This window comes from Syngnathoides biaculeatus, chromosome 20 (assembly GCF_019802595.1).
Source record: "Syngnathoides biaculeatus isolate LvHL_M chromosome 20, ASM1980259v1, whole genome shotgun sequence".
In the NCBI taxonomy this organism is placed as follows: domain Eukaryota; kingdom Metazoa; phylum Chordata; class Actinopteri; order Syngnathiformes; family Syngnathidae; genus Syngnathoides; species Syngnathoides biaculeatus.
Genome location: NC_084659.1, coordinates 13,114,087 through 13,126,458, shown reverse-complemented (window position 1 = coordinate 13,126,458; position 12,372 = coordinate 13,114,087). Strand labels below are relative to the sequence as shown.

The following is a 12,372-nucleotide window of genomic DNA, read 5'->3' as shown; positions in this document are numbered from 1 at the left end:
TTCTGTTTAGAGTTAGTGCTTTGTCTTTGTCTTCCCCCCCACACCCTTCGAGAAATTTTGCTTTGTACGACCGATCCACTCTGATCCTCCATAAAACTTCAATTAAAATATATTAAAAAAAAAAAAAAAAAAAAATCACAGAGGGAGGTCAAAAACTCCCCTGTGACACAGTAAAACTGTCCCGGCGTAAAGGGGATGCAGATTCTCCATTCTGCTTGATCTTTTATACAAATTTGAAAAAATAAAACATTTTAGATTTTTAATACTATTACTTATATCTATGTGCTTTCTAATCTTAACTGTCAACCGCAGTGGAGATTCTGATCGATTGATTGATCGATTGACTGAGTGTGAGTACTTTTGCCATCTCTCCTTAGCACTAGCGCTTCTGCGATCGTGTCATCAGTACTAGAACAACAAACAAATACACTTGTTTTGCTGCTCATTTCAAGTACTTCTGTCTACGTGAAGATAGCAGATGATGCACTCTGGACCCTCATTAATGCTTCTTGCTGCAATCACAGTGGAGTTTTTGCTGTAAATCTGCCAGACACGCACAAGCACGAGCACTCGCGCACTTCTGGTTTTCACTGGGTCGTGATGCCAAATCCAGTCTGCCGGCAGCTTCCAAGAGCTCCTCTGGGAATCCTGAGAGTTCCCAGATGTCAGTTTGAAAATGATTCTGAGAATAATCAGTTTTTTAATTTTATTTATCTATTTTTTGTCGCATGTAAATCAACTTCCATCCAATCATTTTTTTTGTCTATTTATGGTGCGGTGTTTTCTCGCGACGTCTACTCGCCCGTATTGCACAACGCATATCCACAGGCCTTTCCGCCACAAAATGATTTAAATCTGTCAGAGAACTTTGAATAATTGGAAGCAATGAAAGACGAATAATGGAGATGGGGATTACAATTACGGAAAGGAAGAAAGAGTGATCACAAGAAAATCTCTCATTCTATTCCTGACGCTCCAGGCTGGGATGCGAATTTGACAATTGAATCTTCCAGGGTCTCCTCTAACACACACACACACACGCACACACACACACACACACACACACACACACACACACACACCACACACACACACTTGAGAGAGTTAGACTACGTCCCACCTTGTTACGACTGTTCTGGGACGGCACCGCAAGGGTCGCCCCGTGGAGGAATCATAGAAAGGAATTTCGAAGGCGAAGCTTGTAAAGGACGGGCTTGCAGTTCAAGAGAAAAAAAAAACCCATGCAATTTAAACGTTATAGAAAGAATGTATTTTTTATACAGTACCGTCTAAGTCTTTGTCCACCATTGGATTTGATGTTTCAGCAATAATGTAATGTGTAGAATAATTTTAATGTCAATTGGTAGACCACATATCCCCGTCAGGGTGAATTTACAAAAAAAAAAAAAAAAAAAAACCAAAACAATTAAAAATAGGCAAAAGGCATGATTCATTAGTTACCACTTCTGGTTTGTCTGCTACAGATTATGACCAGATGGGTGGTGCCATGATAACTCTGCTAGGAGGGTGGGTTGATTTAATATAATATTTCATCAGTCAAAATGACAATGAAAAAGGTACATATTATATTATTATAGATATTTATATTATATTGTTTTTTTCCTGTTACTAAATCTTTGAGTGACAAGTGAAGTTCAGGGTCACAAAACACTCACATGCAGATGATTACAAAGACGAAATATGAGCTCGGGGCATGACGAGTTGTTGCGGCCCGCCAGGGCAAAGGGACGGTCCCAGGTCAGTTGGTTCCCCGGGGTGGTGCTCACCAGGTTTGACACCTGAACCGAAAATCTCAATCCAAGTAACGATCCTTATCTTTTGCCAAGTTTCAGTGAAGTAAGAAAGATTTGATTGCCGTGAACATTCCCGTCACTTTGGCAGTTCGGTGTCAGCTATTAAAAGGGAACGACATGTCGTCATGGATTATTCATGACTTGGTCGACTTTCACAGACATAATTGTGATATACGGAGCGGCGCTTGGGAAAAGGATGACCTATTCTCGTAGGAGAAAAAAAAAAAAAAAAAGCCTTTTGGGTCAGTGGTTAGGGTTAGCTAGCACGGACTTGGTGGTGGTCCTGTATGATTAGTACGTGTGTGTGTGTGTGTGCGTTTGTGTGCGTGAAGTATAGTGGGAGTGAGAAAAAAGCAAGACAGAAATCTTAACTGACAGAAAAAGCAATCACAGAGGTCAAAGTGGAAACGTATCATCTGGGATTCTTACCCCGGCATGAGACGGGTTGACGCAACCACATGACAATGAATTTGTTCCCGTTTTTTTGTCAACAAGAGTGCATTTACAAACACATTTGCTATGAAGTTATTGTATTACATCACGGAATGACTGTGCTCCAACGATCTCATATAAAAATTATTCATCTGTTCAAGCGAAACGACAAACGCACCATTTTACTTTCTAACAACTCGAAAGCAAATTGCACGATGGCTTCTCTCCAACTACAAAATAGGAGCGAATAGGGGGCAAAAAAAACAACAGTGTTTTTGTTTTTATTGATTTAGTAATGAAATATGTGGTGATAAAATTTACACCCTACAAAGGCTCCTCTCCTGCATTATAACAACCAAACACACACGGCTATAGTATTGCATGTCTTTGTATTTATTTGCGGCTTTGCTTTACATCATGCAGCACTCCCATTTTTTTTGACGGGGGGGGGGGGGGGTCGCTCCACGAGATGCAAGCGATGCCGAAAAAAACTTTCAATCTGCAAATATAGCTTGAAAAGACGTGTCGAATGCGACAGCATTTCAGCCCGCTTTGCTTTTTTTCGGCAGCTGCGGGCCGAGAAACGAAAGAAGGGAATACCTCGCGTGGGAGAATGATGCAAAGAAAATAAACTTTGCAAAAGTGTTTTTTTTTTTTTTAAACACATGAGAGATCGCGTTTAAGCAAACAGCGCAGACGGCCCAACTTGACAGTTAATGAGCCACAAGGAAAACACTGGAGCGCCATAAAAGCACAAAGAAAGTATTTGTAGTATTAGTCACCTGGTGTATTGCGCTCCAGAGGAATTTCTCTTACATTGCGGATTTCAATAATCACACATGACTAGAAACCTGTACAAAGCAAAAACTGCCAAGATATTTCTCTTCGTACCAGATCGGTTTTTCTTTGTTTTTGCAATGAGATCAGATCCCAATTTGACCATGGACCGCTGGTGCCAGTGCATCACGTAAAGAGTAAACGTTGAGAAAGAGCCGTTCTGGGGCCGCCTACACAAGCAAGTTCCTCTTCAGGTTCATCGGTCTGAGGCGCGCGATACACACCGATACAAAGATGTCAATTACGTCTAATTTGAGCGCAGTGCCTGGACTTGCCCAACATCAAAGCGCGCAGGTCACGCACGCCATCATCTCAAAGTTTCCGTCTTCTGGATCCAAAAAGAATGTGGGCAAATGTTTGATTGGTTACCGAGATGGCACAAAAGTGTCCAAGGAATACAAGCTCCACGTTAGAAGTGAAACACAATTCGAGCAACGCGGCAATAACATAATGCAACCCTTTAACCCTCTCCTCTACTTTATAGAAGACCCTCCAGCAGTTGAAACCACTGCAGCACTGTCGTGAGAACAAGAGATGGAAAGTCGAGTCGACAATAAAAGCCTCCGCATTCCTTTCCCCCCCTCCCCAGATTGAACTTTCTTGTCTGGATCGACTTACTCCAAACTTGTAAAGGTATTATCACCTGCGCTTTGTCATCCCCTTTGTCATCCATTGTGTCCTGTCCTATGTCATCCACTCTGGTCATTTTTCCCCAAAAAAGACTCACTTTGGGGCACCAGAAAAGACCTTTGTTTCGATTATTATTTCCTTATGAGCCTGGCATTATACTCAGTGTTGGAAAGTTTGAGTACTTTTTAATTCCTTGTACTTTATTTCAGATGGACTTCCAGGAAATGACAATGACAACCTTCTTGACAACTTTGGTCATATCGTCGGTGAGAACAATGAACCACGACATAGTTGAGGACACAGTCTACTAGTCCTGTGTGTAAATAAAAAGTAGTCTCATATGTTACGTTACTAAATTTAGATGTTTCAGACACAAGGTTCGAGAGAGCAGACTTCGATGGTTTGGACATGTCCAGAGGTGAGAGAGTGAGTATATTGGCAGAAGCGTGCTGAGGATGGAGCTGCCAGACAAAAAAGCGAGAGGAAGACCAAAGAAAAGGTTGATGGATGTTGTGAGGGAGGACAAGAAGACTGTGGGTGTTACAGAGGAAGATGCAGGAGATAGGCTTAGATGGAGGAAGATGACACAATGTGGCGACCCCTTACAGGACAAGCCGAAAGGAAAAGAAGAAGATGTCTCATACGTTACACTACAAACTACAGTACAATGGTTCCTCGACATATGATTGACCCCACATAAGGGTTTTTCGAAATATCAGCTGTTGTTTTGTGTTGCCCTTAACGGCTTCTTCAACAGGTCAGAATTTAGAGCGGAGGGACGCTGAAAGCCCACTTCGTGACACCTGCACCGTAACGCCAAGAACAGACTTGCCACCGACCTCAGCGTCCAGGTTTCCCTTTGAGATAGCGATCGCTGACATAATCGCTCTTTTGTCTTTGTCAACATCCTCCCTTCGCCTCTGCACGATATTGGACTTTTAATTGCCCGTTGTATTGCCGCATTATTCTCCGCGGTCGACACCCATTTCCTATGCCATTGTTCCTTTTCTCATTACCGCTTACTCCTAAATTCGGCCTACTTCTGCGAGGTCACAACAATAAGCGCGTAATTATTGCTGTTGCCGAGTGGTAGCATGGCTGCCGTACTCCTTTCAAATTTGATTACATCACACGGTGGACGGAAAGTCAATGCAGATGTTTGGGATCAGATGCCGCATTTTCCCCATCAAATCCGAATGAATTTTAACGACCAGTCTCTCTTATAAGGAGACGTGCGACACAAAGGAAAACGCTTCCTCGGCATCCTCGTGCAATATTTGGGCTTAGTCGTTACAAGTTTTTTTACTGGTCGCTGCTTCTTCACGCAGCTCAACCCCGCTTTTACAGTTCCCTCTTTCTTTTTGTAGAAAGACTTTTATTTATTAGAGCACTTACTCTAGTGTTACATTCCTTCCAGAATCCGAGAACTGTGCACGGACTTATCGGACTGTGCAATCTAACCCAGAAACTCTCTTTTACACACCTTTTTCTCTGTCTCTCTCACACACACAAAAACGCTCTTCTCTTCTCTTTGTCTGCCTGTTTGCCACGACAAGCAAACCAAATCTGTGGCCTTGAATTTACCCTCCTCTTCTCTCCTCCACCTTTTATGCCATCCACTTCCTCCCTTCCTATCCAAAATCTACAAATCAACTTTCTCTCCTCTCCTAATTTTTGAAAGCATGTTGACTGTCATTGAGTCTTTTTTTTTTTTTTGTAAATGATCTGCTCGTGTGTGGTTTTTCAGACTCTTGTTTCACATCGGACCAGTATGTGAACGAGATGACGGTTTTGCGTGTCAGTGCAAAGCGCTGATCCATGAAAACTGTGAATTCGACCCAGAAACCAATAAAAGCTATCTTCCTACCTCAGTCCTGGTCCCACCCCCCTAACCTTCCCCCATCCCAACACTAACTTTCAACTCCCTCCTCCTTTCCTTAGCTGTACTCTGTAACATCTCTACTCCATCCAGTCCAGTTGGATCATCTCCTCCTTGTATTCTCCCACGCATACCTCTCCTACCTATTTCCCCGTCCCATTCGGCTGCAGGCAAAGGATCGTTGTCTCGGACTGAAACCGGAGTTTGAGTAACTTTAGACAAAAACTTGATACATTTGGTATAGATGGCAGTGATCCTCAATCATGAAATGTTTTTGTCCGGAGCACTTTTAATTTTCAGGCATATTTTTCTTTTTTTAGAGAGTCAATAATGTCCAATGCCATCGTATGGCTAGCTGGTAGACATTCCATGTCCATATATAGGCCACTGGAGGGCATTTAATGTTCACGGCTTGGAAAAACTAACATCATTTGACGAACGAGGCCCGGTGTCCTGTAGATGTGAATGTGAGCCAAAAATCACCAGTCCAGAAAATAAATGGCAAACTAAATAGCAGAAAGGGTGCTGGGTGATATATGTCCATAGAATTAATGTGAATAATGAAAGTAAGGAAAACAAGGGTGAACTACACTCTGACCACAGAACATATTTTCAAGACTCAAGAAGGATGTAGTCCTCCTCCTCGGCAGTGCTATGACAACAATGCTCAAAGGCTGCAAATTTACTGCATGTACTGATTGTCTACTACCTGTAGCTACTTGTTGTCAGTAACCATGTAGTCTGGCAAAACCAAGAGAGGTGGAGGAGGACTGGAAAAGTCCTCCTCATTTCTCTTTCCTTTACTTTCACCCCTTGGTCACTGAGGTCTACTTCAGTTTGTTTTAGGGTGTTACTTCCGTCTTTCCTCTCTTTAGCAGGTGAAATGCATACTCTTTCGGGTTTAAGTCCAGAGAATACTTAATTTGTCACTTTGGACAACGATAGATTGGAAAACAGTAGATTGTAATTGTTCACTCCTGAACCCTTGCTCTACATATTCAACATCTGTGATTTGGTTTCAATCGGGGGAAGAAAAAAAAAAAAAACGTTCATATTTTGAGTGTGAAAGATTACTGACAGAAACGGGATCCACCCTACTTTGCCTGTTAGTAACCAGCAGGAAGTGGGTCAAAGGCAGGGAAACACCTTTGCCAGGATAACTGTTTTAAAGTTGCACAACCATGCATTTTTCATGCAGAAAGCAGCCATTTAATTTTTCTTGAATAATCCATGTGAAATATGTATAATGCACGTCGTGTGTACACACTGTTAGGACGTATCATCCCCCAAGAGGATTGCAGACAGCAAACTACGCTCCGTTTGTCCGGGCGACATCTTTCTTTTCATCTAAATTGACCTTAATTTACTCAGGGTAGGTTTGCTGAGCAGCAATGTTCAAAAACCCGTTTTGCATTCACACGAACGTGTGCACGATTTGCCGGGAAACACCGTAAAGGTTATTCCTGTGTGCTGAGTCATAAAAAAAAGTGACACAATTCAGTGAAGTCAGTGAATTTTAGTCCTATTGCAGAAGTGTAGCGAAACATATCGTGCGATTCTACAATTGGTTAGGAAATAACCATAAAAAAATGTTATCTGTGACCTAAATGTGTCCCAAAAAAGTCTTTTGAATTTTTTTTTTTTTTTAAATCTCTAGTGGACACACACTGTTGAGAAAATCCATCCCGACCCGCACAAAATGATTGCTTGGTTTTTGATGGACTCAAAGCACTTAACTCCGACTTGAAAAATTCAAAAGGCTTTATTAACCTTGACTAATTCATAACGCACCGGAGCACTTTTGCACACAGGCGGCGGGGTCCGTGCAGGAGGCAGCATTCAGCCGGCGCTCTGCTTGTAAGCCCATTAAGATTGATGCGTCAACATTGGAATTACTTGTCGTTATAAAAAATAAAAATAAAAAGTCACTGAAGTAGAGTTGTGTGAGTGTGTATTTGCACAATATTATGACAAATATATCGCATTGCATTGCCTGAAAACACCTAAATAACCAAGTAGATTCCATCACTATTGTTTGGCTGTACATCAATAAATGTAATGATTGCTACCATCAGTTTATCGAACCCATGTTGCTGCTTTTTTTATCCTTTCAGTAGCTGGGAACTTAAAAGACTTGCGCCACGTGCAGTTCAAGTACCGTCAGACCGCGAATCACCATTTTGCCGTCATCGCATTTGTTGTCCGTGATGCTTTTCCATTCTCACTTCAACTGTCATTGTGATCGCTCACGAGTAAGACAAGCCAATGTTAAATGCAAATTTTGAGGTTGGTTGAAAGCTGGCTTGTCGGGAAATGGATGGGTTCAGATCGGCGTAGAAAAAAAAAGACTCCAAATTAGGGCGTGGTAGCATTCTAGTCACGTTTCATCACCATTAATAACGATAACTCATTGTGACACACTCTCACTTTCCATCATTCCTGTGCTAACACGTGGCGTACTGTCCTATATTTCGTCAACACCTTTTTCTCATCTAAAAAGCGTCAGCGGTGACTCTGGGGAGTTCCGAAACCCGTTTCTGACTTCCTCTGAAGGCACTGGCGCAAAATGGGCAGATGAAGGCGACCTGGCGACTCGGTGACTTCGGAAAAGTGCGGACTATTGAAAGGGAATTCCGCAAAGCTGGGATACGAGTAAAAAGTCAAATATGGTTGAGTCGAAAGAAACTGTCACAGTATTTTAGATACAGTACAGTACTGCTGGTGCAGACGTCACGATTGGAATAACCCTCCATCACCTCGGTTCCATCCGCGAGTTCACTGTTCATACTTCTTTTTCCCGGGTAGAATGAGAAATAAATAATGCAGCGTTCTGCTCTGATAATCATCAACTCCTTTCCTCCGAAGTTTTCTGCTCTGCGCTTTTATTCTTTCAGACGTGCGCTTCAAATGCAATGAGAGAAGGTAATTCAACCTTAAAAAAAAAAAAAAACTTTATACCTAACTGGGAAAAAAATACAGTCGGAATTCAACCTCAAATCTAAATGAATTATTAATTTTTGCACTGCTTTGTGATTACTCACTGCAGCAGTGAAGTGGAGAAAAAAAAAATGACCCAAGCGCCCAAAACAAACTCACTAAATTCGCTAGCCTCTGCTCACTCCCTTGTGTATATTACAAACATGATCCCATTAATCATAATCAGAATCAGCTTTATTGGTTCAATACGTGTTTGCATTTGTCGTCCTGTTCTGCAGCGCGGTCACACGCGCCGTATTCATGTGGGTCTTTAATTATCCGAGGCACGCTTTACAGGATGTGGCGATGTTCACAATGTCCCGTTCGATTAGTTTGGTTTATGGCTTCAATAGGAACCGTGTTTGCCGCTTGCAGCTGGTATCGTTCTCAACGCAGTGCAAACAAAGACGTACGCGTTTTAGTTTCGCGCGTGAGATGAGGAATTTTAACCTGGTTTGCGTGATTGCGGTTCTTCCCTGCATTCTCCTCAGGTTTCAGGAACAGCTTGCTCTCCCCGTTTAAGGTCATCTGAGGTATCCATGTAAAAGAAATGTATTACTAAAAGTAGCCCTAGTTGGAGTGGTATTTTAATAGTGTGTACAGTAGTACCGTACAAAAGACCCAATGATGACGCATTCCTTTTAGTGAGGCCGCCTAAAGTTGGATACTTTATAGTTGACAGTTCTTGTCAGACGAACTGTTCCTTGATAGGTTTTATTGTCAGACAGACGTTTATGTGTTCGGTTGTCGGAATGCGCTGTATAACAGTGGAGAATAAAGATGGAGGATGACCTTCGTATTGGAAATTTGACTCAGTATTTAGGATGTCCGAAATTAAGTGTGAACACCATAAATTTGGATGCATCTGGTTGTGATCAGGTTTACTCTTCTTTCTGGTAAGGAACGATTTTGAGGCCCACGCCACATCCATCCATCCATCCATCCATCCATTTTCTTAGCCGCTTATCCTCACGAGGGTCGCGGGAGTGCTGGAGTCTATGGCAGGAGGCGGGGGTACACCCTGAACTGGTTGCCAGCCAATCGCAGGGACACAAGGAGACAAACAGCTGCACTCATGATCACACCTAGGGGCAATTTAGACTGTCCAATTAATGTTGCATGTTTTTGGAATGTGGGAGGAAACCGGAGTGCCCGGGGGAAACCCACGCAGGCACGGGGAGAACATGCAAACTCCACACAGGCGGGGCCGGGATCGAACCCGGGACCTCAGAACTATGAGGCCAACGCCACATGTCAGGGAAAATCTGTGAGCGCGTATGAAACAGCAGGACAGAACAGGATCTAAAATTGAAATCATCACCTTGATTGATGAATCGAAATGTATTTCAGCTTCAAAGGGATTCAAATGAACTGGCTCTGTTAATTGACAGTGACAACAAGAAATCCAAGTCAAGTCCAAGAAATGCACGGACATAGTTGACTCGCATTGTATCCTGCCGGGGAAGGTTGTTCGACGACGCGATCAGATTTTCCATTTAAAGTAATAAAAAATTAGTCAATTTAAAATGCTTTATGAAATTGTATATGCGATGCAAAATCGCTCGGTCTTCTAACATCGCATTAAGGTCTCCACTGCCTCCGCTCTTGCCCCACTGTTCATCCACTCTGAGTCACAGTCGAATCTCTCAGCTGACGAGTCTTTTCTTGTCCTCTCCGACTTCATCCATCCTTACTGCTTACATATTTGATGATTTCACTTTGGTCCAGGAAAATAATTACTCAGCTAGGCGTCATGCGGGAGCCCCGTGGGGCCAAGTGGAAATAAAGCGTTGCCATTGTGGACATTAAAAATGCAAAACACACGCTACAGTGATGACTTAAATAAAAAAAGGAATTCTGAAACAGGGAGCCCTCGTCATGGATGGTAAATGCTTTGTCATGGACGAGAAAAAAAAACCCATACATGTAAGTACGGCTTTCTATTTTCAAAGAAGAACATACATTTGCTGTTGGATGTGCATGCAAAGCATGTTTACATTAAATACGTTACTTCAAAGTACCACACGACTGCTCACAGCACGCAAATTTAGCTCCTGATTTCAACTCCACCATTGATTGAGTTCAAATCTTAAGAGCACTAACCCTTTTGTAGGATGTTTTTTTTTTGGGGGGGGGAGAACTTTGTGTACCCCTTGTAGTGCCCCAAAAAATGTTTAACAACATCCATGCATCCATCAGCACCCTAATCATTATTAGACAGGTCACATCATGTCTCGTCTTTGGAGAAGAAAAAACATCCATCGCATGTTGCTGTCGACACAAATGGGCGACTGAGAGGAAAGACCAGACGCGCGGCAAAACTTTTGCGACTTTGCCAAGTCGATTTTGACGTCTTTTGACACACAATATGCGGAGGAGCGCGTGCCAATAAATACATGAGCTGAAAACACAAGGCCACGCCATCACATCAAACCAGCAGTTGCTCTTGCGGCATGCGGATAATCAAGCCAATCGGCAATGAAGATGCTTCTATTAAATTAAACTCATTCATTGCAGCAACTCAAAACTCAGTAAATTTTGAGTGGAACAACATGCTCCAGCAGTTGAGCTACGTTTCTACCATGCAACACCTTTTATGTATCTCAGAACAGAATTATTTCCATTCTATGGTCAAACGTACCACAACTTTCGAAAATGATTATTCTACAGTTACCATGACTACTCCACATTGATGTTTAAAGGGAAATTCCGGTGGTTTGGATTAACAATGCATCCAATAGGTCATGTCATGTGTACTGTACCTTGAAAATGTGATGTTAATCCTTTCTCATTTAATAGTGTTTTGAGAAGATCTTTATCAGCAGCTATGAATTTTCATGGGCATTGCCATTTTAGCCAGCCACATGACCTGCATGCGCGGATGTGACGTAATAGGCGCGGCAACAAAGGCTCGCTTACGTTGGGGAAACAATTGTGGCCAGCGCTGATTTCTCTGATTTATCCTCATCTGATGAAGAAATAGCAGTATCGGTTGATCGGGAAGACGGAAGAATACATCCGTACAGATTTGAACCTGTGGCTGTAAATAATGTTGAATATTCGGGTGGTTCTTCGGACGGCAATGACGCGGGGGTCTGACGACCGAGCTCCAGCGAGCCGCAGGGCCGATCGCAAGCTCCGGTGAGCAGCCCCACCGCTGGAGCTCGCTCGTCAGACTCCGCCTCATTCCCGTCCGAAGAACCATCCGATTATTCAACATTATTTACAGCCACAGGTTCAAATCTGTATAGACGTATTTTTGCGTCTTCCCGATCAACTGATACTGCTCTTGTGATTGTTTCCCATCTCAAACGAGCCTTTGTTGTTGCGCCTATTGCGTCACATCCGCACACGTAGATCATGTGACTCGTCAAAATGGCGGCGCCCATTAGAATTCGTAATTGCCGATAAAAATCTCAAAAGAAAGATTAAATGGGAGAGGATTAACATCACATTTTCAAGGTACAGTAGATATAACATGACCTATTGGATAGAGTGTTAATCCGAACCACCGGAATTTCCCTTGAACACAAAGTGGACTAGCTGCCAATCAGGTCTCTGGCGTCTTATCGACCCGTAGGCTAATTTACAGAGGCCGGACTACAATCCTCCATGGAACAGTGAAATGTCCGCAGATGACACAGCCTTCCCAGTCATCACCCGTCAGCGTTCCATTCGCTGGAAGTCTTAAAAGATTTTTATTAGTGCTACCTCGGGATTGCCGGCTTGGAAGAATGACATCCTAGTCACCAAAACGTGATGTGATTACCACCCCTGTGAAGCTTTACGACGGCGACTTTAGTT

General features: G+C 42.8%; 1 long non-coding RNA gene across 1 annotated transcript in view; it reads right to left on the bottom strand.

Annotated features, from left to right (window-relative positions):
- Positions 1–12,372, bottom strand: part of LOC133493612 (uncharacterized) — a 68,998-nt gene that overhangs the window by 22,638 nt on the left and 33,988 nt on the right. The gene's annotated exons all lie outside the window — the stretch shown is intronic.